The sequence below is a fragment of the Lagenorhynchus albirostris genome, chromosome 17 (genome assembly GCF_949774975.1).
Source record: "Lagenorhynchus albirostris chromosome 17, mLagAlb1.1, whole genome shotgun sequence".
Lineage (NCBI taxonomy): Eukaryota > Metazoa > Chordata > Mammalia > Artiodactyla > Delphinidae > Lagenorhynchus > Lagenorhynchus albirostris.
Window position 1 is genome coordinate 20,029,593 of NC_083111.1, and position 27,676 is coordinate 20,057,268.

Sequence of the window (27,676 nt, forward strand, 5' to 3'; positions counted from 1 at the left end):
TCGTTTGTGCAAATATTGCAAAATGAACTGCAATACATTAAAATTCTTCAGTGGTTGTGTAATACATAAGTGAAGGTTTACATATAAAAGCTTTAGCTATCAAAAAAAAAAAAAGATCTTTATATCATACTGTCCTAAATTTTTTACTTGAAAACATCACTAACCTCTTGGGGTGTATTCTGAAAAGTTGTCATTAAATCTATTTGCATATCTCTTTGTAAACTGAAGTTCAAGGTAAAATAGTGCATGCTGATCAAAATAGTCCATTTGTTATAAAATGCATCCTTTAGCTTTAGTGGGTGAGTGGCAGAAAGCTTTGGAGAATATGAATGGTAGAGAAAATAATAATTTCAGGTTTAAAGGTTTTAGAGGGGTGAATATTTTTTCTGTAAGTAAGAGTTGAACACAATGACAATTTTAAATGAGTTATAGTTATAATAGTAGATTTTGAAAATTAATACAGAAAAAAATTAAAATAAAATTACATAACAAATTATTGTAAATATTTCAAAATGTTCTCTTTTTTACTATAAAATATTAAAGGTGATTTTTGTATGACCTTTGCTTTCATTTCCTTTCTCTTTAAATATCACTGGTACGGAGCTGGAGCCCTGAAGCCCAGGTAGGAAAGACACACTGAAAGACGGCCAGTCTATCCTGACTGTACATTTTTTCACACATTTATTGCAAACTGACACTCATATAACAGCTTTCTTTTTTTTTTTAATCACAAAGATTCAACAAAGAACAATTCCAGTATCAAGGGAAAATCATATCTCAGAAAAGAGAGAAATGCCATAACTGCATATTCAGGCTGCATAAACCAAGTTTGGCAAAGATAATTGTACTATTTGTGTGTGACAGCATTTTACCATTTAAAGAAGTCAGTAATCTAAATTTGAGAGTATTTAGGTGTAATTGTGTATATACATGTATATATCATATATTACATGCAATGCACAAATATAAATTTCAGCCCCAAATGAAATGCACAAACATTTCATTTGTCTTTTTTTAGTTTAAAATATTCTTTGATGAATACGTATTTATATATTAAATATACCTCTACCAACTAAATTATGAGATTTCTTGTTAGTCCATATGTCATATGATATTCTACTATTAAATAAGATTGTATACTTTATGTATTCACTTAAACACAAGAACATTCTGAATGAAGCAAATGAAAGCACAAGCAATGCACACAAATTAAGATAGGTTTTTAAACTAACAGCAACAAAATAGTCTGATAAACTTTTCAAATAAATAAAGACACTGATTTTTTTCCAAAAAAAATATCTAAATTAATGCTTTAAATGTAAGTGAATGTTGTTTTCAAATTACGTCAAAACATAAAATTCTCAATGATTCTCCATAGTAACTTTCAAAAGAAACTAATTTTTAAAGAGCTTTGATTATATCCCTAAAATATAAAGGAAAATTATTTTTATTTTCTGTTTATTAAGACCCATCTATAGTGGAAAACATGATTCCAGATCTATAATCTTTATAAACATTATGAATGTTCATATTTATGATGCATATTAAAGATTAATGTTTAAGATCTATAGTGACTGCCCATACAGATTACCAAGATGATGGCAAAAATCATGCATATCATTTCACTGAATTAGTTTTAGTAGCTTAAATGTGTTATAGTGAGTCCAGCTATTTCAAATAAATCTTTTCTAGAAATATTCTGACTAGTATAGCCTAGTCACAAAGGATATTTTACAGCAAAAATTAACTTTAAAAAATAATATTGAATTCTGTGGGATACTATCCTTTCTAAAAGTATAAATTTATCTAAACTAAGCACACATACATACACACTCACACATACACACACAAATTTTGTCGGTTTTGTCATTAAAGTAAACTGAAAATGAAGCCATTAAGGTGATCATTACATTGTCATCTATGCAACTATGTAGCTTTTAAAATATGTAAGCATTTCATTTAATCCTAGTTTTACATATTTAACAATAGATCAGTAACTATTGTCATTGATTTTTATAAAGTGTAAATATTTTAAAATATCAACTAACACATGTATCTATTCAAATTCTAAGACAATTTCATTCGTCTAAGAATGTAAAATCAAACTAAATAGCTAATTGAGATATTTCATAATGTCTCCATTTTACAGAAAAATATGTATTAACAAAGTACAGTATTTAAGGAAATTAATGTTAGCCTTCTTATACATAGAGAGTACATTTGTGCACCTATTACTATCTATATAAGTATAGATATATCATTATATATGTCTTGTCAATCTATGTATTTTGTGCAGAGAAGAAAAGCATTCTCATAACCTAGAATAAAGCAATAAAGGAGTATAGGTATGTGTGTATGTGTGTGTCTGCTTGTAGAGACGGAGGAAAAGAATTGGTAGATTTACAGAGAGGTGTTAAAGTAGAATATTAACGTGTTTGAAAATGAATATGAAGGCATTATACTATATAAAGAAATATCATTGATAATTTTTCTTCTCTCTCCTTCTTCCTCTCTCTACATGAGTGTATTTGGCTGCTAACAAGGAAATGAACATTTGAGATAAAAGGAAAAGAGAACTGTATAGAAATTTCAAATGGGTATTTTGGTTAAAATTACTAAATTAAAATTTAAATTCAATTGGGTTTTCTTTTCTGAAATATGAAATAAGGAGCTTGTAAAATGGGCACGAGAATCACAACATATTTTGAAATATTTCTATTAAAATTTTCCCATATAAATATTTGTATCATTAGTACCTTATAATATTACAAAATATTCTGAAGGAATGTAAAAATAGCATGAAATAAACCTGAAGGGGTAATCTTTGTAGCATAAAGATCAAGATTCTAAGTAGAGACAAAGTTCCTTATCGTTTGATTCAGCCATAACTGTTTCAAACCTCCTAGTTTAATGATTTTTATGTATTTCTACTTGTTGGTTTTTCAAATTTGTCATTGCTTCAATATTCTAGGGCTGAAAAGGAAGTAATGTAGGGGGTAAAACAAGAATTTACATAGCCACCTAATAGTTAATATCTTGACCACTTTAAGATTATGCATTTAAATAGTTATAATCCCAGTAATTCCAATGCTACAGCATCCAGGGGATGCTATTAGATGCCTTCAACAGATAGATGTCCTCAGTGATACTTCATAGCAAGTATCATTTACTAGTACCTGACTACCTAGATTCCTGAGGCTTTTAGTCTAAAAACACATTTCTATATAAAAAGAGCCCAGTTTAACTATAAGGGTAACAATGATGTTGTCATGAAGTTGACAAAAAGTGGTAGACAAAAAGTTATCTGTAACTTTTCATTCCCTAATTCCTAGATAATTAACGAGGATAAAACTATACCTTGATCACCTCTTTTCAAGATGGTAAATTAATGATATAAACTAATGATACAGTGGAATCAAAGTGAGTTATGGAGGTGGGGGAGGATATGGGCGATGGAGAGAGAAATACCTTTTTTCCCGGCTCCACAAAGGGTTGAGGGCCTAATTATTTTTAAGTATAATCCAACCAACCTCTTCTCATGCTTAGCTGCACTGAGTGACACTATTTGTGATGCCCAGTGTGCTGAAACTGAGCATGTTGCTGTCAGTTTAAAAATGACTATAATAAAAGTGACCATGAAGATGGATCTTGTGATTTTGCGTTTCTAATCAGTCATCTGTGAAGAACACTTTTGCTTTGATTCAGCAGACTGGTGACAGCCATGATTGATAGTGCACAAGGATGAAAAAAGGTTATTAACTGTCTTCCTATTAAGCTCAATGTTTTACCCCTCTAGGTGCATCTCATACTTTAAGTTAAAATACTTACTCAGGTAAGGTCAAGAATGAACTCTATGGAGATAGTATCCATTCTGCTGAAAACGAGCAAGGCATCCTTACATAGATTTTTTTTTTAATTTAGCACTTAAACTACATTTAATTCCACCATCTTATTCATTAGCTAAAAAGAGAAATTCCCTCCTTCCAACAGCATCCTATGGTGAAAACACTAAATGTACAGAAAATAGCTTTAAATGTAAAGATTTGAATGTGGAACTGACTAGCAACATGTGTGTGGTATGTATGTAAATCTGTGTTTAAACAGATGGTCATATACACATAATCTGAGGGTATTTTTAAGGGTAGACACTAAATTGATTTATGATTACCAAATAAATATCTGCATAATATATGCAAAAATTGTTTAATTTTAGATAATCTATACATGGCAGAGAAAAAATAATAAAGAAAAAATAATCATTTCTAAGAAACTCAAAGGATCTAATAGAATATCTAGATATTTGTTTTCATTTAAATGTAATATATTAATTTATGAACATCTTATTTTAATTTTTTAAAATTAGAAATATTACATATAGATAAACATTTGAATGGCAGTATCTGTTCACATCTTTGACTAGCATACAGACGCACACCCGTACACAAGTAGTATTATAGAACCTAAGGTACTCCACTAACTGAGGATGTACCATTCATTAAATGAAATAATAAAATTTTTAATGCTATCATATTTCCTGTATTCCTTTATTCTTACTGAAGCCAAAATGTACTGAAAGATTTTTGCACACTTTATTTAACTTCTCTTTAAAAGCATTTTAAATTTACAAGTTTGTTTCTGGGAGATAACGAATTAAATATATGCATTTTAATGTAAAATTGTGGTATTATGTTTCTTCCTACATTTCCCACTGTAAACACTCAGTACATGGCAAATGTAATATGAATTAGGAAAAAATATTAAAGGATGTCAATAACTTGGCACTGAAATAACCATTTAAACTCTAACCAAATTTCAGTTCTGTGTGCTTGGCAGTTCTTCATTGAACAACTCTGCAGAGTGGCACAGAATAAGAAAATGTTACCAGCATGTTATTAGAGTTTCGTTACAGGGAATATCATAGTATGTCCAAATGTTTTCTCTAGTATATCATGACCTGTTTCTCCAATGTCCGTTATTATACCCGTTTTGGGTCTGTAATAAATTATATTTTGAAAATGCACTGTTTTAATATTAGGATCCATCAACAATGAAATATAGAGAAAGTAAGGAAATGAAGTTCAAGATTTCATTGAATTTTTCTCTAGAGCCAAAAAAATTGGCTCTCTGTCCTACTTTCTTAATATTACAATTGCTGTTTTAAGAAACCTTTCCAATTCTCTAGGATTTTATGCATGCCAAGGATAATTTAAATACACACTGAGAGCCTAAAAATGTTAAAATGTTAGATCAATATGAAAGCTGTTTACTTAGTGAATTGTGTTTATGTGAAGTGGACTTAAGGGTAGATTTTAGAATTCATACAAGATTTCCTCAATACGACACATTAACTTCAATATTAAATGGATTTCTCTTTCTGTCTTTTCCAACTTCAACAGACAAATGCGTGTTCTGAAATTTAGAAATCAACGACGAGATAAGTGATAGAGGGGTTTATATGATCAATGATAACATATTGTACAATTATTTGTCAAAGTTTTCACAGCAGAATTATAATTATAATGGAGAAATAACATGTTGTGTTTCTCAAAAACATTGTGTGCTTTTAAAATCAAAAATGAAAAATGCAGTTTCTATCTATTTCATGTTAACTAACAAGATGTTCTAAAATATTAGTGAAAGTCCTGTCTTCTTCCATCTGCCTACTTGGGAGTTTCTTAAGGAAAAGGAGGAAATACAAAGGCTGGGTAGGCCCAAGAGGGACACACAGATTTCCCAGTTACCCATTTCCTAGTCTTCTCTGTTTCTTCTCTAGAGAATCAAGATCTAGAACACACATTACACACAGCACACATTTTAGGAAAGAACAAGGCAAAGGCCATTTCAGGTAAAGTTTAGGTCATTTCCAAAGCAATTAGCATGGCTGAAAGTGATGTTGAGCTTTTGTAGAAACCAACACTTAGCAGACAGTGAAAGTTAAAAGTGCCACAGTTTCTTGTATCCTTTTGGAACTCCAGAACAGAATGTTTCCTTAATTTTGTTCAAGCAAGCGATAGAACTGGTGAAGAAAAGCCCCACACCTTTGTGCAAACCCCTTAAATTTGGTTCTGAGGCTACTGCGATTTGGTTTCATGGAATGCTGGGGCACAAGGCACCTTTAGTTTACAATACCTAGGGCTTTGATTACTTTAGCTTGAAAGTCTCTTCCGAAGCCCTTCCAATCCTACTGGTATCCCTCCTTCTCCTCCTCCAGACCTACGAGGGGACACAGGGTAGGGGTATGAACTGGGTGGTGCACATCTGTGTAGCCAGACCGTGGAGGCTGACAGCTGCTGTCCACTCCCAGACTGTGTACCTGAGCGTAGAGGCCACTCTGCTCTTCTGCCCAGCCCACTCCAGCCTGCAGTGTTGCTGCTGTCACACCAGCCGGTGATCTGATAGGCTTGTCGGGTTGCCATGGTGTTGACTTCTTGCCTCTGAGGAGCTGCCCAATGACTGGAGGTCTGGGATTAAAGCGGGAAGAGGCAGCGGCCGCAGCGAATTTCAGCGGCAGCTGCAGCCGCAAGAAACAAGAAGCGAGAGGACGAGGTCTTTAGACTGAGCTCCGCTCGCAGCCAGGGCTGCCGGGGAGGGAAGGAGAGGAAAGGGGGGAAGTTTGGAAGGATGACCACTCGAAGCCAGAAGATGCAAGTGAGGAGTTTGAGACCCGCTCAGGAATAACTCATAAGCAATCTGCACGCGCTGAGAGGGAAAATCGTCCAGAATTCGTTATTATTCACATAAGATATTACCAGGGCGGGGGGTGGGACTGGGGTGTTAAAAGGGACTTAAGTGGGTGATATACTGCCTCCCCAAACCCCCTCCCTTAACTTGGGCAACGAAGTAATTTGACAAATTAAAGAGGGGCTATACAGAGAACTTTAAATCTGGATAGCTAACTTATTCCGAGAAGAGAAAGTGCAACTAGACGGCAACCGAGTAAATGAAAATAGTTGCCGGGGAGCACGGCCGGCGGGGGCGATGCGGGCTGGTGGGGGCGGGGAGGGGGAGGTGCGGAGAGTGCGTGGGACGCACAACCCCGGACCGGAACCGTAAACTAGGCAATGAAAGGGAAAGAAACCGCCTCTGTTATAAATTAGTAGGTAGGTGAAGGTTACGCAAAGAAGAAAAGGGAAAGTAAAGCTGTTAAAAGAATAGAATAAACCCCCTGGGAGTTGAAATCGCAATCCCCCCCCTCGCCCGCACCCCCACCCACCCCCGGCTCTCCAATCCAAGGGGAGGAGGAAGAGAAAGAGAGTGCATTCTGGTGTGATGAGAACTCTCTGGAATGTCTGGAGGAGAGGATAGGAGCGCGAGGGTAAGAAGACCCGGGTGCTAAATAAATGGCGTGAGAGAGAAACGGGGGAGGGGCGGGGTAGGAAGGAAATATTCGGCGATTCACCGGAGGGACTTGGAGATGGAGAAGAGTGAGATTCCAGTAGAAGGAAAAGAAGTGCAGAAGTTCAGACCTGTAGCGTAAAGGAAGGAGGGAACGACTAGAGTCAGTAAGAGAGAAAGCGGAAAAAGGTGTGTGCTGCTGAGGGAGGGCGTGGGAAGGCACCCGTTGTCAACTAGAGGGAGCGACTGCTAGGACAGAGGGCAGAAAGGGCAGAGAATTGTACGGACTCTGGCGTTGGCGCGAGCACCGCGGGGCAGCACCGGCGAGCTGGAACCAGGTGCCGTGCAGCCCGCGCCCCGGCTCGGGGCGACGCAGGGACTTTTCTGGCAAGAGGAAGAGCTGCTCGTTCACCCTGACGGAGTCACGATTCACCGCGAGTCCCAAACACACGCCTCACTAACTACTTTACAGCCTCTTTCATTGATTTTCTTTAACAAATAAACAGAATACCCGTTACAGCAACACTTCCTCTAGCTGCAGCTAGCTAGAATGCCAGAAGCTCTCTGATGGTTTCATTTCTCCGGATAGCAGTTTTTATATCTCTAAATAAATTATTTTCCTTCACTTAAAGGATCAAATGTGTGATTCCATTCAGTTTTGTGGAGTCCAGTCCTCGCCCCCCCTCTATAATTTGGGAATCACCTTTTAGAATAAGTAGAAGACAGGTTCAGACACAAGTTTGCAGACCTGGTAAGGCTCACTGACATTTGCATATTAATTTTTGCTAATAAGAAGTAACTCAATTTGGAAGGAAAACGCCGGTAAAGAAATTGATTCCCTTGCAATTGCAGGGAAATTAACACTAGTCCGAGAGCCACACCTAAGCTACTCCCCTTGAGTTGTCTCTTAAAAAGATTTCCTTTAAAAATAAAGTATTTATTTTAAAGTGGCCCCCTTCAAGAGCGGTTCTGCTCGAGGTTCTTCCATACATGTCAAAGGGTTGTTGAATTATTCATTATTGTAATTACTATCATCATTGTCATTATCCTTTTCCATGTGGAAATAATTTTATTATCGTAATTTGATATCTGAAGAATTTCCTGTTAGTCGTTTGATAATCACTTTTTTCTGCTGAAAAGAAAAGTTTTGTTTATAAATGAGATAGGGAAAATGTTTTAAATGCTTTGATGTTTGCTATAGATTTCCGTTTATCTAATCGATCGGAATGCCAATAAAATCGATTAAAGGTTTAGTGTTTTACAAACAACCATTTTGTGCTTTTTGATTTTACGTTCAGAATGATTTTAATAAAACTAACGCTTTCCTTTAACATTCTCCCTTTAAAAAAAAACAAATCTTTATCGTTTTTTTCTTTTATTATTAGAAATTGCCACTTAAGGTTCTAATAGGAAAATAAAATATATAAGCAATGGCCGCAATGGTTTAAATTCCATCCTCTTATTGCTCAAGGTATTTAAATAAAGCCCTTTAAAATCTTGGTGAATTATATGCGATCATTCAGTGATTGCGGAATATTAAATTAAACTTAGATAAATCCGCATTGAAGGAGGCAGCACCCAATCCTGAATTTATTTCCCATTTTCTCTAACAGCATCATTGCGCTCCTCTCTTTGCAGTGACAATGTGCCAAATCTGGGCATTCTGAAAACATTTTCCATATGCTTTAACAGGGGACTGATAGACAAAGAAGAAAAGGAGATGATCTTTTTGCTCTGAGGTATATTTTCCTTAACCTTTTTCTGGTAGACTTTCACTGATAATTATTTTAAAGCAAAAGTTTGAAAATCATTTAATTCTTTTTTTTTTTTTTTTGCTTTCACCATTTTTTTTTCCTATCTTGTAATTTATATTCCTGAAATGGAATTTTGGTGACAATATAATGTAAAGCTATCATTTCTGTACCTTGGCAAACAACATTTGTTTCAAAATCTTTGATTCATTTAGCTTGCTAGCTGCCTTTTGTAATTAAAGATGGATTTAATTATACATTTTGTAACTTAGATCAGATGGGCTGTTTGTTTGCTGTAGGATTTAATGGTGCTTTTGTGTCTAATATTTAGGGATGTTACATACAGAGGTGATGGCTTTTCTTCAACTATAAAGATCTGGACTTTTTTTTTGTCTTGTAAATGTGGATGTTTGGATGAATGTAATGTCCTGTTTTAAAATAATTCTATTTAGTGGCTGGAGTTAATATATTGTCTCTACAGCATTTCATTGACTAAATATAGATGTTTTAGGTTTAAAAAGATCACAACTGTATCTTCTATTCAATGAAATCAGTTATTCTTTATTTTGTTTTTCCTCACTTGTCTATCTTTTCCCATCTGCATCGCTGTCTCTTACAGCTCTTCCCCAGACGGAGTGTAAAATTTTCGTTGGATACTCTTGCTGGAAATATCTCCTTGTATTGTGAGAAGGGTGTGCTTGTGACCCTGGATGGAGTGAGTGTGCATGTGTATGGTGTGGGGGGCAGTGGTGGTCCTCATTAATTTGCATAAGAGCTGTAGAAGTGCTTGTGAAGTTAGTGAAGTGCTATTGTTTGGGAAGAGACCTGCCTGATTTTGTTTATAAACACTGGTCTGGTTGCCTAGAGGGAAAGAAGGTCACAGTACTGTCTGAGCCCTGACCTCTGAAAGGCCAGAGTGTGTCTGACTTTTTCTGTCTTTCCTTTCTTCCTCCCTTAATTCTTCCCTCCTCAGACCCTCTATACCTCAGACTCTCTATAACTCCTCTCCCCTCCCCATTCCTTACCTTACCTGTGTCTAACTGTACATAATGACCCCCTACACACACACACACACACACACACACACACACACACACACACACACACACAACCAGGTCTGAACCTCCGGGGGGGGGGGAAAGGTAAAACCGATTTACTCCGAAGTTAAAGCAAAAACTGGGCTTCAGTCTGGAAAGGTAGAAATATATGGGGATATGGAAGTACAGAGATAGATCCCAGGATCAGGAGGGGGTCATTTTTATGTTGGGGAAAAAAAAAATGAGACTACGGAGGAGAGAAGAACGAGGTTGGGGGAGGGGAGGGAATAAGCGAACGACGGATTTCACTGCCCACAAACACGTACATACACACTCAAAATACCTTTCGTCTTTGAATGTCATTTCATCTAGTTCACTCTCACCATCAAAGAGAGTGTCCATTCTGGATGTTAGGTCATATTTTCATTCTCCCTCCTCCCTTTTTTAATTCTCAAGAAAATATACTTTTTTTCATAGTAATGGGAAGTGGCTCTCCCACACTATTTCTTGAATTATTTCACTAGAAATATAATGCTTGTGACACTTTCCCCAATAAGCCCTGCACTTTCCGATTCACTGTCAACTTCATCGTCTCCCCCTTACATACATACATACTCCTCCCCCCCGCCACACACACACACAAAATAACAGACCTTGGTATCAGGTTTAAGTGTGTTTTGGAAAGGAGTTGCTGAGTTAAACAAAAATGTTAGTTAACAGACTGCCTTTGTTAAATAGCCCCCGGGAGGAGAAGACCCAACAAAAAGAGGGAAAGAGGAGGGGGGCTGAGGATCTGAAAGTGTCTGTGGTGACATAAAGGGTTCCTAACGCTGAAATCACTTGTAATACCTCGTTTCAAACTGAGCTCATCTATAGACCCCGGAAGCGCGGTCAAAAGACTGGGAACCTTTTCCCCTTGGGCTGGGGCTAGTCTTGAGCTGGAGGGAAGCGGGGGAGAGGGAGGTGGGGTATTTATTAGTGACTCAGCGAGGGCAGGGCGGGGGAAGGGGGGAACATACAGCTCAAGACTCATTAAACCGATTGTAAAGCCCTGAGTGTCCTCCGCAGAGATGTGGGAAATAAAATACGCCGAGGAAAATCTGGGAGTGGAAATTACCTTTTGTCTCAATGTTAATTACTCCTTGCTTCCAACACTCAACACCTAACCACCTGGTAGCCCTTTCTGGTCCTTCCCCAACTCGGCGCCGGGTGTCAGGATCCGAGTGCTCTGCAGTGGGCTTGGCTCGGCGGGGCAGCCCTGGAAAGTGCAGAAGAGGGTCTAGGGAAAGTTCTGGGTGCGGCGGGGAAACCTCTGCTCGTTTCACTTTGAAATTAAAAGTAGCCAAACGTTCCGCGAAGGCGGCGGTGGGTTCGTGCAGAGTTTAGGGACAGCGGCATGGGGGGTGGGGGTGTTGTGTGGGGTCAAAGGTTGAAGGCGAGGAGTCCGCAGAGACGTGAAAGGAGCAGCTGGGTTTCCCGAAGCCAGGGGCCGAGGAGGAGGGCGCCAGGGGCCGCGGGGCAGCAGCGCAGCCGGGTCGAGCCGGGCGGATCGCGCCCGCGCCCCGGAGCAGCCTGCGGGCTGGGCTCGAGCTCGCTCCCCTCGCCGCGCCCCTGCCCGCGGCGCCGCGCTCCGCGCCTCCGGGCCCACCCCTCGCAGACCTGCGGCCGCTGCTCCCAGCTCCCCTTCGCGCGCTGACGCGCTCCAAGGCCGAGCCCTGGAGGAAACTCTTGACTCTGTGCTAGTTCCTCTCTGCCCCTTCCCCTCAGCCCATTAACCCCCGACCCTCATCCCAGCTTCTCTTCTTAGGAAGGAGGTGAAAGAGGACGAGGAAGAGATGATTCAAAAGAAAACACACACACATACACACACACACACACACAAACGCTAGAAGAGGAATACTCGCTTGCAGAAGGGATTGCAAAAGTGGGCGCCCCTCTTACAAATCCTCCTTCCTTTTGTTTTCTTACTTAGAATTCGATAACTCCCCTCCCCAACACACACACACACACACACACACACACACACTACTACTACTACTACTACTACTACTACTACTACAGCTGTATTTTTCAGGGAAGAGGGGATGAGGGCATAGAGGAGAAATAGCCACAAAATTTTTTAAATGGTTTTCCTGATTTGACGTTTGGTGTTTTGACATCAATGACATTAATATTATTGATGATGTTTCAGGGAGAAAAAAGGCAAAAGAAATAAAGGAAAACTTGAAAACGAAATGATCATCATTTCCCTATTCTTCAGTGCCAGAAATAGACCCCTTTCTTCACCTGAGCCTGAAACAGACTTATTGTTCTCAGGTGTTTCCTTCATCATACGCATTTACCCGTCTGAAATCGCAGGAAATGGTTTTTCCATCAGTGAGCTTGTACATGGAGCCCTCTCCTGCAAAGGGCTTGATCTTTTCTGATTTGAACCTGAAAGTTTCCCTGCCTTCATTTCCCCTCACCCTCTTCCCCCTACACGCACCTCAAATTGTTTCTTAAAGCCAGAATTTTTGCTCTCTGGGGTGTTTTTCGGTAAACAGTAACGCTACATAAACACCTTCTTCACTTGCAAGTTACAGAGAATTTAAATTTTACCCTCGTGGGCATGTATATTTCTTAAGGCACATGGATAAACCCCACTGAGGTGCAATCAGACACCAACCACTAGCACACCGGTGATACAGTTGCTGTGTGTAAAGGTGGGGCTGTAAAGAAAGTAAATCAAAAATTTTAGGAAGCTGTCCACTTTGGTCAGATTTCTTCCCAAACAAGTTTGAAATGGAATAAAGTCTTTGGAGAAGTAGATAATTTTCTTTCTGTTAATGTTTAGTAGTCCTGGTTTCTAATACACTAGTACATGGACTGACTCTAGATTCTTATGGTGGTGATTTGCTTTTTTCTCTTAATAAAGACCATATCTAGGGTTTATTCTCCACTCCAAGCCTCTGCACTTTCATTGTAACCTTACCCAGCTGCTGTAGGCAACCAGCTTTCCTGATCAGGGCCTAGGTCTGCTCTTTTGAGGACTATGCTTTTATCCTCCCAGGTGTTTTGTTTGTTTTTTAATTCCATTTGCATCAGTCTTAGGATTTTCCAAATGTTTCCTGATAACGCAAGGTTTCAGGCCCAGAAGTGTGTGTGTTTGCAGGCTCTGTTTTTCCTAGTGCTTGTGCAGTAAACCTTTCTGTTGGTATTTGGTAGATTTGGTGCTTAAGGCCCAAGACAAGGTTTTGGAGCAGATCCTGGCCATCCAGAACTTCAAAGGCCTGTCAACTCAAAAGCAGCTGACACCTCACCTGTCCAGGAAGCTGGACATTGCAAGTATTTCCTGTTTTTAGCTTGTTTGATTTGTTACTCTCACCTTCTCTCTAGAATTCCTATTTTTGAAATATTACGTAGATGGTATCTACTTGTGACCTGCAGTATAGCAGTGTTTCAAGATGCTATCTTTGAGGAGCAATGGAGATATATATATATATATACACACACACACACACACACACACACACACATACATACATATACATATATATAGTCCATATTCAGTATAGTCCGTATTCAGTATAGTCCATATTCAGTAGGGGGTATTTAAAAGTATGTCTATTCCTAGTTTTAGTTAATTATCTTTTAATGAAAGTGTCACTCATATTCACATCTGTAATATTGGAAAGAGATAATTAGATTTTCAAATGAGAATCAGCCACCTTAAATTTTGCACCAGAAAATACCAAGTATATTTCATTCTAATGAGATCTGTAGTGGGGTTTTAAAATTCATCATAATGTGCTTCAAGAAAGATAATTCAACACACTTGCAAGATGAAAGGTTTTCTTCCTAAGTCTTCTTAAAGCTATTACACTGAACTTATGCAATTCTGATAAAATATTCAAAAATATTACATAAGGGCTAGAACCGTACCCTCACTATCATCCTCGCAACCATCCCTTATTCTCATTTGAAAGTTTACTTTGACTAAACTAACCGCTTCCATCTTCCACGCCCTGGGTTTTCTTTCCTGCGTGTACAAACGAAAGATACGTGTTCACATTGAGTGCCTACAGATCCAGAGTGCAATCCCTCCTTTGAAATAGGTTGGGCAGAGCGGTATTTGCACACAGCCAGGCACCCTTTATTTACATACATCTGCATATTTGCTCAGGACCCCGCATTTCGCCGTTAAAGTGCTTTCCTGTACGTAGCAGAATAAACTAAGCAGAGAAAACCTTTTCATTGCCCTCACTCCTCTTTCTGCTTAAAGCTTCCTAGTAAACACAGCTCTGGTCCGATTATAATTACTTTGCCTCATTAAAATAAAAAACAAAATTTTTTTCGAGTGGTTAAAGGGCACGTTTTGGGCGGTATTATGTTTTATTTTCTCCCCCTCCTTGCCGAGTGTGTGTGAGTGTGTGTGTGTGTGTGTGTGTGTGTGTGTGTGTGTGTGTGTGTGTCTGATGAAGTTTGGGAGTCGCGCGCGCAGGGGCGCGTGGGGTGCGAGCCCCGGAGGTCCCCATCCCCTGCCCTCTCTGTGGTCGCCGCGTCCCAGACTCCCGCCGCAGCGCTCCGAGCTTCGGAAGCCGCGAGGCTCCCGGGCTGCTCCGGGTCCGGGCTTGCGCGTCATTTGCAGTCTGGGGAATGTTGATCACCTCACTAATTACACCTCTCTCTCCCCCCCTCTCCCTCTCCCTCTCCCTCGCTCTCCTCTCTCATTCCCAGAGTGCATATCGGGAATAGACACACAAAGACATGCGCACTCAACTTAATCAGCCATTTTTTTAAACAGGGCTAAAACGATAATAATTAGCAGAATAAAGACATATCGGATTTTCATTTCCTTTCCTCCTTTTCCCAACCCCTTCACAACCAAACAGCGAGACCGCGGTCGGCACATGCTTTAACTCCTCCCGGACCCCCGAGGACCGCTCCATGCCCCCCACTTTCTGCTCCAGCGTTTTTATTTTCACCCAATAAAGTTCGAGGATTATTTTTTTAATTTTTTTAATTTTTTATTTTTTAATGAACCCTCTCGTTTTACTTGGATGTGATCAGCTGTAAGTAAAATAAAAGCAAAACAAAAAAGAGGCGAAGATCGAGTAGGAACTGCAGGGGAAATGGAAAGTAAGTTTTTTCTTTAACTTTTATTGAGTAGTTTGTGTTAAATTTAGGTCGAGTATCGATTATCTTTCCAGCCTGATCTTGCACAATCTTTGATATTTCGCTCCCTCTCTCTCCTTCTCCGCCTCTCTCCCTCTCTGCGCCTGGCTCGCTCGCTCCCGCTCGCTCTCGCACACATCCCCTCAGCCCGACCATCTCTTCCGCTCTGCCCCCCCCTTTTCTATCTCTTTCCCCCTTTTTTGGCTCCAGGATTTGCTCCGCCGAGGGAGGAAGGGGGCACTGAAGGACCTGATTTTCCACTTTCTTTGGGGTGTGTGTGTGTGTGTGCGTTTTTCGGGATTTAACTTTTGGATTAAGTGGCGGGTCATCCACGTTTGGCCGAGCAGTTTTCTCTCATTTTGCCTGTCTTTTCGGGTTCTGTCTCCACCGCGAGCCCGGGGCTTTCTCGAGGCGCGGGGAAGCTGTCAGCTCCGCGGCGGCGCGGACACTGCCAGGGGCCCCCGGTCGCCCCGCGCCCCCTCACCCCGGTCGGGATGACCCTTCCTTCGCACCCATCCTCCGAAAGTTTGGACGTTGGTCGGTGGGACTCGGAGCCCCTCTCTCCCTCTTCTCTCCCTGCTCCCCTCCCCTCCCATTCAGCCTCGGTTTTCTCCTCCTCTCACCACCCCTCTTCCCTCGCTCAAGTTCTACGAAGGGCGCTTAGCGCGCCGGAGCTGCGGAGGCCCGCGGCTCCGTGCGCGGCGGGCAGGGGGTTCCGAGAGGCTGGGGCGCGAGCCGGGGCTGGGGCTGCAGGTAGACGCCCGCCCGCCGGAGAGGGAGGCGGCGCGGACCCGGGCGCCGGCGAACGCCAGACAGGTCCGTTAGTAGGCGGGATCGCCGGGCCTCGGGGCCAGGGACCCGGGAGGCGGCCGCAGCTCTCTCGGGGCGCTTTCGCTGCTGGGTGTGTCTTAGACCGGAGGAGAGCTGCCCGCGGCTCGGGGTCAAGAATCTTTTCCTTTCCTTTTGGCGAAGGGCAAGGTGTGTGTGTGTGTGTGTGTGTGTGTGTGTGTGTGTGTGTGTGTGTGTGTGTATGGGGGGGGCTGTGACCGGTTGTGAGAACTGATTTATTCCCCGGCACCCCCCAAAGGGGTTCCAGGTCTACAAACGAACTTCACCTTCTTCGCCTCTCCCGGCATCAAGTGCGCCTTCCGGCCGGGAGCAGCTAAGGGAAGAGGGGCTGGAATGCGTCGGGTCTCGCCTTCCTTCTACTTCTATCTCGTTCCCCCTCCCCCCATTCTTTCTGCTCTTTTCTATCGGAAAAATAAATAATAAAATTTCTCATGGAATTGTATAAAGTTTCTCTGCCGATGCCCAAGTTACAGAGGACTCCCCACCCAGCCCCTCCCACCCCCAGTCCCGAAGACGGTGCACTGGTTTGTATTTCTTTTGTTACCTGTGGTCCGGGCGGGGGGTTCCTTTCGGCCGCTCGGGTTGGGGTCCGGCCCAGAGACGAGGCTCCGGCGGGCGCCTTTGGCCGCGACTCCTCGCTTCCGCGCGGTCCTGGTGAGGTCTTAGCTACCGTTCGGTGAGACACCCTCCTTGTAGGTACCAAAGGTTCAGATCGCGAACACGGACCCCCCCACCCCGACCCCTACACACACATACACACTCACACTCAACACACTCACAGACACACATGGTCTCCCTACTCCCCCCCACCGCCAGCCCCCACCTTGCCTTTCCCCTCCCCCGTTCCAAAAAAAGCACACACACACAACAACAACAACCCCCCCAGACCAAGCAAAAACCCAAAGACAAGTTCACTGGCGGAAGATGGTGGATTGACACTGACTCAGAGAGGCAGGTTCACCAGGAAATCTGGCGGTCCCGATTTCTGACAGTTGCATTTCCTCTCCTTGAGTCCTCCCCCCCTTTTTTTTTTATTAACTCTGTTCCATGTTTAATCAAGGATCATGTAGATGGCAAAAGGAGAGACAGAGAGGAGAGAGAGAGGAAGAGAGAGGAGAGAGAGACAAGAGACAGAAGGAGGGCTTTTTTTTTTTTTTTTATTGTGTTCTCCTGGATTTTCAGTGGCTTGATCCCTATAAACGTGGAGTGGTTAAAGCTCATATGTAGTATTATATTTTTAGTTGGGTGGATGGATGGAAGAGTCAGGGAGAGGCTGCGGCTGCCGCTGCCTTTTCGGATGTTGCTTAGATTAAGGCTGAGACTTGGCTGCGATTGGGACGCGACAGTGACACGGGCATCGATCGCTTCCATTGAGAGCAATGCAAAAACACAGCCCGGGTATGTAACACTCTCGGTACCATCAACACTTGTTTTACTTTATATTTACTGGCAAAACTGACAGAGCAAGCTCAGACTTTCTCTCTTTCTTTCTTTTTTCTCTCTTTTTTCCTAACTGAAGAATAAAAACAATTGTGTCTAGAAGTTGTTGGAAAGGATGGTTTAAATACAACAGAAAGGAGGGATTGGGATTATTTCACAATCTCTGTGACTGATTGTGTTTTAGAGTTTTTCTTCTCCACGGAGGAGCATATTAAAGAAAACGAAGGTTTTCTTTTTTCCTTCCTCTTCTTAAAAAAAAAAAAATCCTTAAGGGAATATTTGATAGTTTTCAACGTTTGCGGTTTCAATCAGCAGGAAGGCACACAAAAATAAAAGATGGCTAGCCAGCTGTTTTAACCTCTTGCACCTGGCTTCAGTGTGGGGCTCATAAGGTTTATACAGCTATTAAAAAAAAAAACTGTTCTAATATTTATGGCATAAACTGGGGAGAGAGTATCACTGTGTATTTATTCAGTAGCTGGTTGCTTTTGGATTTTGAAAAGTCAACTCATTTGTTTTCATTTTTATGTCAATGAAGATAGAGTCAATGAAATATGGGGGAAATATCATAAATCTGAAAAGTGATATGTACCTAAGGAACAAAGAAAGGTCAGGTAAACCAGCTGTGTAAGTCAAAGCAATAGCACCCAATTGTGAGGTAGGCAAGGGAGAGTGGGCTCTGGGTCTAGGAAGTGAAAGTTGCCACTTAAAGTTAAAAATGAAGGAAACACACTCAGCTTTATTGTAATCTTTTGCAGTTTTTAGCAGATGAGGCCAGATCTGCCCATTAATTTTGAGCTAGTTGGATTATTTTAAAAGATGCTGTCCCAGCAAAGGAAAACATAAAGGAGGCTGAGAAAATCGCTGTTTAATATTGCAGAATTTACTGCTTCCATTCTGACCATGAGCCTAAATTTACACAATGAAATTTGATTATCTCTAATAACAATATTAGATCCTGCACTGGATGGATGAGAATTGAGGTGGTTTTGTTGATTGCAAGGGTTTAATGTTGCATTTCAGAATCTGATGTGGTTTGGCCTCCCTTCCATTAACTGGAAAACCCCTGAGGTTTTACAATTATTTCTTAAAGATAATACATTTAAGATTGCATTGGTAGGCTGAAGAAAAGTCATAAAGGCAAGAAGGGAAGCCCTTAATAACTCTTGAGATTCAGACATGTTCAGCAGTTAGATTGGCTCTGACTTCACCAAGGGTCGACAATGTGTCATTTCCACGAAGCCAAATTGCCCTCTGCCTATATGATATTAATGTGCAAATCAATATTTCAGGGATTAAATTTCCCTTCTTCATTTTTTATGGTTTCTACCTCAATAAGTCTCAAGTCTATTAAAAGAGGCTGGATGATTTAAAATCTTTCACTGCAGAATGGCTTGTCGTCGTAGTCTTGTTTCACAGACCATTTTAGGATTTTTGTTATAAAGACCAAGGGCATCCTAAAGAAGTTGTGAGGCTATGTAGAGCCAGGCTCCACAGCATAAAGCCCTTGTTCGATTAAGAGCTAAGAGGTGTTGGAAATATATATGTTTATGTAATATATAGAGATATACACACACATACATTCTGCTGCTTTAAAAATATTATGTTAATCACCTATTGATTTATTTCAAAATCAATTGAAGTTCCTTTCTTATTAGTGATTTGTTCAGCATTCTTGAAGACCGTGTTCATTTTCTTAAAGAGTATGCATGAATTAGCTTGGTGTGAAAGTATTTGGAAGGGATTTTCATCTAGCACTATTTTTCCCAAGAAATATTTCTAGTAACCATTGTAATAACCAAGTATTGTCATTTGCATTGTTGTCATGGCTATCATTGCATTTTGGGGCTGAGTGATTTAGCTGATATCTGTTCATAGAGGCCTTCTTCCATTCGCTTAACATTCATTTCTAACACTTAGTAGGCGCAACGTTTCTCTAACCCTCTCGGAGAAACACATTTGTAAAAGAAAATATGTGATTTGATGGGAAATAATACAAAGCAGAAATTTGGGAGGTCAAAATAAAAGATTGTGACTTTATCACATAATCTTGGGAAGGCCTACTGTCTATCATTTGGGGGTGTTTTATAGTCTAAAACCATCTGGACCAAGTTCCGCGCAGCTGCACGAATTTCATATGTGATAGAACATTTTTTCCATTCAGTGTGAAATGTTCCTTCCTAAAACACGTACACCAGACTCGCTTAATTTAGTCTGTTAAAAGAAATGCACATGAAAAAGGACAAAAGGCTCTTTAATCTCTGCAAGCTGTTTGTTTTTCTTCAAGATTCCTGTCTGTTTGGGTTTGAAAAGTCATGTTTATTGAGGAGATGATTCTGAGGTGTGACATTAAAATAATATATGATTTTTGGACTGGTGGCCACGCTCCTGCTTCATTTGCAGAACTACTTTTTATGGCTGTCAAAACACAGAGTTAATCTATCCTTATTTACAATTAATCTCAATAAAATTAATCTTAACTATGCTTTATTCAGTGGCTTAAAATATCTAATTATATTCAATTAACTGCTGTCATAGTAATTAACATTGCTTAATTGCCTCTGCATATATTTATGTAATGCTCATTAGGTGCTGCTGGTTCCTTTTTCCTTTTCTACTTGCTGTTTTTGCTGTTGTCAAATCATTTTCATCTCTCAACGTTCGACAATGTCAGTGACAGCAAACTCTTCCTTAACATTTTTCTTGAAATGAGTGTTATTACTTACCTATGAGAAGATACTAGTTATGAGTCTTTAAAGATGAATCCACCCCCCACCCCCCCATCCCTAGCACATTCACAAAATATTTTCTGTCATTGTTGCTAGAAATATGAGAAGCCAGGTTAAGCTTTGTGTTTATAAATGAGGAGCCTTTCTGTGTCTGCCTAGGGGCTGTACCCACAGGCAGAGTTTCTTTTTTTTTTTCCTCTCAAACCATTCTAAGGGTTAAAGACTTCGCCAAGGTTCAAACTGAAAAGCGCCCAGGGAAAGTGCATGTGAATATGTACAAGTTTCATGTAATTAGTGCTTAATTATATTAACATATGCAAATTGTCAACTTCGAAGCTTGTTGAGCTGGCAAAGATCAGCTAGGCACAATTGCTGTATTGTTCTGAAACAATAATGGATTTCAAGTTGGATTGTGGAAACACATAACTAGCTATCTAATTTAACTCATACCATGGTGAAATTTCATTAGTCTCCATGGAGACTGGTTTAATTGTGCTGACTAATGTTCTGGGCTGCAGAATGTCCTAAAAAGAAAGCGTTGTTTGCCTAATCCACCTTACAATGACACTTGTTTGTACATGTTTCCCTTGTGTGAGAATTTACATATGCAAATAAATAGTTTCTCTGCCCCATTTGTCATGGCTGTTCATTACCCATGAAGAGGACATTGTTACTAGGCTGTGACTGAGTCTCCCAAGATGGGATAGTGTCAACCAGTCCAGCTACATTCTTTCATAATTTGTTTCTGATTAATAGACCAGAGTGAGACTCCGCGTCTTTGGGCATCTGCAAAGGAAAGGTCAGTTGTGTCACAGAAAAGAGTTTCTGCTGTAACTGAAGGACTTTTTCTTCCTATGATTCTTCTCCTTTTCCCGCTCATTGGTTCACATAATCATATTTAAAATAATGTATTCTTGTTCTAAGAATGCCTCTACTAATAATCTCTAGTTTCCTAAAGCAGAAAGATAGGAGAAGAAAGGAAATTCTGTTATTGGAATATTAATCCTGTTTTTGACAGAAAGGTAAACTGATATAATTGCTTTTCAGTTGAAGGAATGGGGGTTTATACAAGTGTGAAAGCATCGGAAAAGGATTAGCATTTTTTTGCATAATGAAAAGCTCTGTTGAATAGGGTTCTGAATGGCTGACTGAATGACCAAGATGAAAGGAAGATGAAAATGCAGGCTCCTCTTTCTTTATGCCTATGCTCTGCTCGCTCTAAAGTTATGTTTGTCCAAGACTTGAGAAAACAAGCAGGGGCTCAGATTTCAGCAACCTTCTAAGATGCCCTGAGTTTTCATCATCACTGGGAAGTAATATGTATGGCAGTAGTGCAGCTAGAGGACGATAAACAGAGGTTTGTATATAGAAGAGTTTTCAGAAACATGCTAGGCTAGCCAAATATTGACTATTGGGTATCAAGAATTCCCAGCACTTTGCTGGCAAAAACAGTTATTTCAGAAGAGGCCAGTAGTATGGTGTGGATATCTCATGTAGTTAATAATGGAATATATGATGCTCCCTCCCCCATCCCCTACCCTATCGGCTATAAATAGTTGTCTCAGTTGGTAGAACACTTCACTTGGGAAAGAGTTGTGTATTCTGATTTTTTGGCAATGTTAAGTGTTTTAAGTGGCCTTTCAGCTTTTCGGGCTGTGAGGGCCTGGTGGAAGAGGATACAGAGTTATTTTCTTAGGATTTAATTCATCTTCGTGTTGCTTTGTAGGAGTATTGTGTATTTCACTTAGAGATAAGTCTTTTTGAAAGTGTCTAAGTACTCTTGGAGACATTTGCAGTAGGGTTTTCCCTTGTCACTAGTTAGGGCTGTAACTGGTTATCAGTTGACATGATCAGGGCTCTTAATGATGTTTCTTCAACCATAATTAGGGCAGTTAAAATACCATAAGTGTTAAGACACTTTCAAAGGTGGGAATTGGTTCTTTTGTACATATGTAAATCAAATACAGTGTGGATAATTATTTATATGTATACATTTTAAACAAGCTCTTTCCGGTTTGGGGTCACCACAAATGAGCCATTGAAGGCTACCCCAGAGCAGGATTGAAAGATTCCGCCAGATATTAACCTAACTTGTTTTGTTTCTAGATTGTAGAACTTCTATTTGCCTCATCACTTTAACTGTTCAGTTGCTATTCAGTACTGTTAAGATGGTTACATGGAAACTTGCGGAATCAGAAGTGTTTTCACATAAATTAAAGTGTAAGGGTTGCCTCTTGAGTACAGAACATTGTAAGGGAAAAGTGTTTGATCTTTGTTATATAAAGTCACCAAAATTCTTTACTAGAGCCCTCTAGAAAAATTGTCAAGAAATTCTGGATTGTTTCAGAAACTTTTCTGGTTAACTTTATGGATATGCAAGCGCAAAAATCTTAAAAGAACAAAAAAATCCACATGGAAGCTATTCTTTTACACGAAGCAGGGCTTATTAAGGTATTTCCATAAGAAAAATGTGTTAATTTAAAAAATAAATTCATTTATATTTTAAGACATTGTTAACCAAGCACCATGTGTTGTAACTGGCAGCTTTCCAGCCACCATGGAAGTGGATCACACATGGGTTAATAGTAGCTTATGTGATGTCTGCATTCTTAGGAAATGGGCAAAAGCCCAGGGTATTCTGATATCAAGATTTTTAGGAATCAGACAGAAAGCAGAATATATGTTTATATGTGAACAGATGGACACATGTGAGAACTAAAAGTGCACAATTTCTCTTGGCACTTGTTTTAGTTATCCCTGATGATATAACCAAGATCTTAGTGCACTCACAGTCTTTGATGGCTAAGGACAAAATGGTCTTTTAATGAGGGCTCAATGGCATTATTTTCTTGTATATGGATTGTTCCCCCTGTGATCTTGCTGGATTTGATGTTCTGTTAATTCCCTCGTTTCAGAGGTTCACAAGTTGCCCTGAAAGTTTGATACGGTTTCACGTTTGACATACAATCCTCAGTCCAGGAATGGCTGCTTCCCACTCCCCTACTTTTTTCAAGGTTTGTGAGTGAACTAAAATATTTGCCATTTTGAGGCACTTTTGAATGTACGCACACAACCTAAAAATGGCTTGACACTAAAGTCATATTTGGCAAGCAGCTTGTCTCTGGTATAATTAGCCACTTTAACATTCTAGAGATTGAAAAAATAAACAAATACAATTTAAGAATTTGGGCAGCTTGACTTAGTTAATGTGTCATAATGCCCTGATGATCCAAGACAAGTCCTGAGTAGGTGTTTTAGTCATTCGGGTCAGGGGTTCACACACTAGCATCATATATTTAGATGATTGATCATTTCTAATGTTTGCTTGTCCTGGGGAGACGACAGTGCACAGTTGATAATTTTTGAATGGTACACATTATAGCACGTACCTCTAGGACAAAGTTTATAGGTTCCATTGTGTTCTAGCTGTAAAAACAGAAAGCGTTCTGCAGGCATTTACTCGGATCTAAATCATTTTAACCAGGGAAAATCGACTTTTGGGTTAAAATATGCATTTTATAACTGTCCATAAAATTCTTTTCCTTCACTGTAAAGAAGAAAGGAAATCCATAGCTTTAACAATGTTAAAATATAAAAACATATGAGCTGGTGTATGCCACCTGGTTGTACTGTTAATAACAAAACAAAACTTTCTAAGAAAGAAGTTTATAAAGAATCTTAAAATTTGCCTGATTGGAAGAATAAATTGAAGAAGCCCAATCATATCCCAAAGTACCTTTATTAAACCTGAAAGGCTTTACTAATGTAGATTTTCTAATATATAGTTCGTAGTACTTTTCCCCCATACATTTAGCAATAAAGCAATTCATACTTAAAATTTCCTGAGCCCACTAATGAATGGAGAGTGAGTCATCTCCTTTGGTTTAATAGATACAAACTAGGAGTGTGTATGCGGACACACACACCCACCCCTACCCTTTTTCCATGTTAATGTCTCTCTTTCCTCTTTAGATGTGTTTATAGGGGTAGCCTGTGTGATGTTCCTCTGTAGACTAAATTTCTTTCATTTTCTAAGAAGTGGCCAACACGATTGCAACAGAAAAAGAGCAGGTAGGGTGGTAAGACAACTGGAAACTATCAAAGGGCTAAATCCTGGAAACTTCCTTATAGTTCTTCAGTTCAACCAACTCATTTAAAAATATGGCATACTGAATTCTGGAGAAGGAAACGTTGAGTCAGCCAGCAAGGTAGGAACATGTCAGGACAAGAACTCAGCTGTCCCAGCTCTAGGACCAATGGCCACTCAACTATATTGGCTGCTTAGAAAAGGGTTTGTTCCGTGAATGAATACAAATGTGGTGGAAATGGGGAAGAGAAGAAAAGGAAAATGTGCAATGGTAATCCAACAGTGATGTTGTCTCCTCTGAGAGCGTGAGTTCTCTGTTACTGAAAGGAGACCAGTAGAATCTGGATGGCCTCTTACCACTGTGACTGGAAGCATGTTTTTGTGTTAAGTAGGAGGTTAGGCTAGGTACTTTGAATGGTCAAGATGAGTCTACGATTCATAAAAGTACTAATGATCTCAGTGACTTAAAATGTATTCTTAATAACGATGAACACAGTGTGAAGAAGAAAGGTTTCTATTTTGTGGAGGGAAAGTAAAGACAAAGCTGTGATGTTTTAGAGGGAGCATAGTGTAGAGAAAGAATGACACTTAGTTTAAAACCAGACATTCTTTTGATTCTGTTTACTTTGGATTCCTTTTTCCTTTTTAAATGAGTTTGTTTAACTTAAGTCTTAGATATTTGAAAATCTACTCCAATTTTTTGACAACTCAATGACCAATAGAAATCTTATTAGATCCGTAAGACACTTGGGTTAAATTCTTGTTATAGATGACCTTATCAAAGTTATTTAATCTTTTTGAGCCTCAGATCCCTCGTTTGTGTCTCAGAGCTGCTGTAGAGCTTACCTTAGGCTAAACTGTTGTGAACATATTAAAATAAGTGAATGTGGATAGGGCCCGATATCCTTCATTCCCCTCTTCTTTATTGTCAATAGCTGGTTTTGATATAATGCTCTCCTGAAGAGTACTTGATAAAGCAAATCTACATAGACCTTTTGAAGAGAGATGCCCCTCTCCCTGACAAGGGAGGGAGATAGGAATTAGTCAAGGGGGATGCCTAAGAGGTAGGACCAAAGGGTAGTCTCCTTCTCATGTCTTCTCATTGACGGATACCTAGATGACATCTAGGTGGATACGCCTCCACCTCAATATTTGCTACACCATCATCACAGGTTGCTTTGGTTTTGAGGGGTTTCTAGATGATTTTAATGCATCTCTGGGATCTTTTTTATAAGAAACAAATTAGAACAGAAAACAGTTTTAAAGTAATTCAGACTTTAGTCTATCCATAGGAACTCAAGATTCCAGACTGTCCATTATATACAATAATAGAAGAGACCACAAAGCTTATTTCAGTATTGAAGCTGACCCTACCTGTTTGAAAGCCTTTGAATTAGAGGTTTTCCCCAAACTGGATTAGATATCATAGCAATACCTTTTTATATACTTGATGTTATGATATTTTGATATGCCATGAAAGAAGAATAAATACTGTTTACATGGCACCCTGCTGACCAAAATTGATACCAACCTAGAGAAAAGATCCAGTTCTTAATAACCCAGTAATATTATAAAACCCTTAAATTTTCTTGTGGGAATTTTTTTTTTTTTTTTTTTTGCGGTTCGCAGGCCTCTCACTGCTGTGGCCTCTCCCGTTGCGGAGCACAGGCTCCGGACGTGCAGGCTCAGCGGCCGTGGCCCACAGGCCCAGCCGCTCCGCGGCATGTGGGATCTTCCCGGACCGGGGCATGAACCCGTGTACCCTGCATCGGCAGGCGGACTCTCAACCACTGCGCCACCAGGGAAGCCTTTCTTGTGGGAATTTTATAGCCAAGTTATGAGTTTCCTCTTGGCTTATCTCATGGAGGACATCGCAGTCCTTTATCTTTCTATAGGAGTGCATTATTCAGAGGAGGACGACCCAGGTTCAAAGGTGATAAGATTCACGATAAGGGTTAATAAATTTATAAACACAATTTTTCGATCCTCTAAACTAAAATCTATTTCTCTGATGTTTTTTTCTTTTTGATTTTTAAATTCATAATAATTTCCCATTGTGTTACATGTAAGATACACACTTAAAATTATTCTTTATATTTTTGTGGAAAATATAAGTGTATTTTGGATAGTAATTTCCCAGATTTGAGTTTGGTTTTCGCTGGACATTTATAATATATATTTAGTTCACAATCTTTGCTCAAGTTTTTCTTAAAAATAAAAATGTGTGCCTTGCCTACGTTCTGGTCATTTATAAGTGGCCCTGGAGTTAACCATTCATTTGAAGCACATTTATTTAAGGCTAAGCATTTACTGAATACTGATAGGGTAGGATATATTTCATTGGAAGAAAATAATTAGCATCTTAGCATTTTTCATGATGCTTGTTTAAGTTCCTCCTCAAATAAATTTCAGTCTCCATGAGGGCAGCACCCATGTCTGTTTAATCCCTGTATTCACAGTGATGGACAATATTGGCAAATCCTTGGTAAATATCCTCAATAAATACATGAGTACATGAAAAAATCTGATTGTTAATTAAAAACATAAATAAAACACTTCAGTTTACTATACTACTGGAATCTGCCTCTCCTCTTGAAATCTGGGTATTGAAAAAAAATGCGACCTTAAAAACATCTGGGTCTGTCTTGGAAAATTCCATAGGGAAAACTATCTTCCAGCACAATCTAAATGGGTTTTTGTATTAGAACCATAGCTTGTTGAAGTCGGAAGGGATATAGCACAATCCCCTGGTTTAACCCATAAGGAAACTGAAGCTCAGAGAAATTTCCAGGAACTATCACACAACTACAGGGCACAGCCAATGAGAATCTAGTGTGTGTGTGTGTGTGTGTGTGTGTGTGTGTGTGTGTGTGTGTGTGTATGTCTCCTTCAGCAAATCATTTAACATTTTTCAACCTAGTTGGTTGAGCTCCTCCCATATCCAAAGATTCTATAATATTAATATGAGAATAATTTCTGTTATGCTGGAGATGTTTTCATTTGTGGAATTTTTCCAAGCAAAGGAAGGTTTTCAGTTGGTACAATTTCTATGATGACCGTAGAGCCAGCTGACTGCTCTGGGATTGTAAAGCTAAACTGCTCGAGATAGAACAAGAACTGCCTGAAAGGTGAAAACTGGCAGGAAAAATGGGGTGGGCCACTTAGTTCTTGAAATGAAACAGGTTGCAGATTAGGAATCATTGTGGTTTGCCAGAAGTTGCTGGTCATAGAAGCCTGTTTAAGGGCTCACTGTCAACAAGGAAGTCATGGGCAGCACTTAAAGTGGCTCACCTC

The 27,676-nt window shown here is 39.8% G+C and overlaps 1 long non-coding RNA gene across 1 annotated transcript in view; it reads right to left on the minus strand.

Moving 5' to 3' along the window:
* Positions 1-16,866, minus strand: part of LOC132508202 (uncharacterized) — a 55,862-nt gene extending 38,996 nt beyond the window's left edge. Inside the window, exon 1 of the long non-coding RNA XR_009536466.1 lies at positions 16,671-16,866. This is a non-coding gene — a long non-coding RNA (uncharacterized LOC132508202). The remainder of the gene's footprint in view (positions 1-16,670) is intronic.
* Between the last annotated feature and the right edge of the window lie 10,810 nt (positions 16,867-27,676).